This window comes from Leuresthes tenuis, unplaced genomic scaffold, assembly GCF_036924035.1.
Source record: "Leuresthes tenuis unplaced genomic scaffold, fLeuTen1.0.hap1 SCAF_20, whole genome shotgun sequence".
Classification (NCBI taxonomy): domain Eukaryota; kingdom Metazoa; phylum Chordata; class Actinopteri; order Atheriniformes; family Atherinopsidae; genus Leuresthes; species Leuresthes tenuis.
In genome coordinates, this window is record NW_027325374.1 from 22,547,676 (window position 1) to 22,549,575 (window position 1,900).

The window sequence follows — 1,900 nt, forward strand, 5'->3', positions numbered from 1 at the left end:
AATCTTGACTATCTCCTTAAAAGAAAGCGAATTTTGGATTCCAGAAGAACAAGTGTGGTTCTTTCTCATATAAGGTAATATAAAGAAGTTTATACTTGAAAACAGCTTAGACATGGATAAATAAGAAGGACAAATCAATTTTAACTTGGTTTAAGTGAAGGAATTCATTTTACAGCAAAATCCTAAATCGTGCATAACTCCTCATAAGGAGTGTATTGTTCAAACATAAGTGTGGTTCTTTCTCAAATAAGGTTATAAAAATAAGTTTTTGCTTGAATCCAGCTTAGACATGGATTAATATGAAGGACAAAGCAGTTTTAACTTGGTTTGAGTGAAGCAATTCATTTTACAGCAAAATCCGAAATTGTGCATAACTCCTCATAAGGGGCGTATTGCTCAACCATAATTGTGGTTCTTTCTCATACAAGGTTTTAAAAAGAAGTTTATGTTTGAAACCAGCTTACACATTGACAAATATGAAGGACAAACCAGTTTTAACGTGGTTTGAGTGAAGCAATTCATTTTATGGCAATATCTGAAATCTTGACTATCCTTTAAGTGAAGGAATTCATTTTACAGCAAAATCCTAAATCGTGCTTAACTCCTCATAAGGAGTGTATTGCTCAAACATAAGTGTGGTTCTTTCTCATATAAGGTAATATAAAGAAGTTTATGTTTGAAACCAGCTTAGACATGGATAAATAAGAAGGACAAATCAATTTTAACTTGGTTTAAGTGAAGGAATTAGTTTTACAGCAAAATCCTAAATCGTGCATAACTCCTCATAAGGAGAATATTGCTCAAACATAAGTGTGGTTCTTCCTCATACAAGATTATAAAAAGAAGTTTATGTTTGAAACCAGTTTAAACATTGACAAATATGAAGGAAAAAGCAGGTTTAACTTGGTTTGAGTGAAGCAATTCATTTTACAGCAAAATCTGAAATCTTGACTATCTCCTTAAAAGAAAGCGAATTTCGGATTCCAGAAGAACAAGTGTGGTTCTTTCTCATATAAGGTAATATAAAGAAGTTTATGTTTGAAACCAGCTTAGACATGGATAAATAAGAAGGACAAAGCAGTTTTAACTTGGTTTAAGTGAAGGAATTCATTTTACAGCAAAATCCTAAATCGTGCATAACTCCTCATAAGGAGAATATTGCTCAAATATAAGTGTGGTTCTTCCTCATACAAGGTTATAAAAAGAAGTTTATGTTTGAAACCAGCTTAAACATTGACAAATATGAAGGACAAAGCAGTTTTAACTTGGTTTGAGTGAAGCAATTCATTTTACAGCAAAATCCGAAATTGTGCATAACTCCTCATAAGGGGCGTATTGCTCAACCATAATTGTGGTTCTTTCTCATACAAGGTTTAAAAAAGAAGTTTATGTTTGAAACCAGCTTAAACATTGACAAATATGAAGGACAAACCAGTTTTAACGTGGTTTGAGTGAAGCAATTAATTTTATGGCAATATCTGAAATCTTGACTATCCTTTAAGTGAAGGAATTCATTTTTCAGCAAAATCCTAAATCGTGCTTAACTCCTCATAAGGAGTGTATTGCTCAAACATAAGTGTGGTTCTTTCTCATATAAGGTAATATAAAGAAGTTTATACTTGAAAACAGCTTAGATATGGATAAATAAGAAGGACACAGCAGTTTTAACTTGGTTTAAGTGAAGGAATTCATTTTACAGCAAAATCCTAAATCGTGCATAACTCCTCATAAGGAGTGTATTGCTCAAACATAAGTGTGGTTCTTTCTCATACAAGATTATAAAAAGAAGTTTATGTTTGAAACCAGCTTAAACATTGACAAATATGAAGGAAAAAGCAGTTTTAACTTGGTTTGAGTGAAGCAATTCATTTTATGGCAATATCTGAAATCTTGACTATCT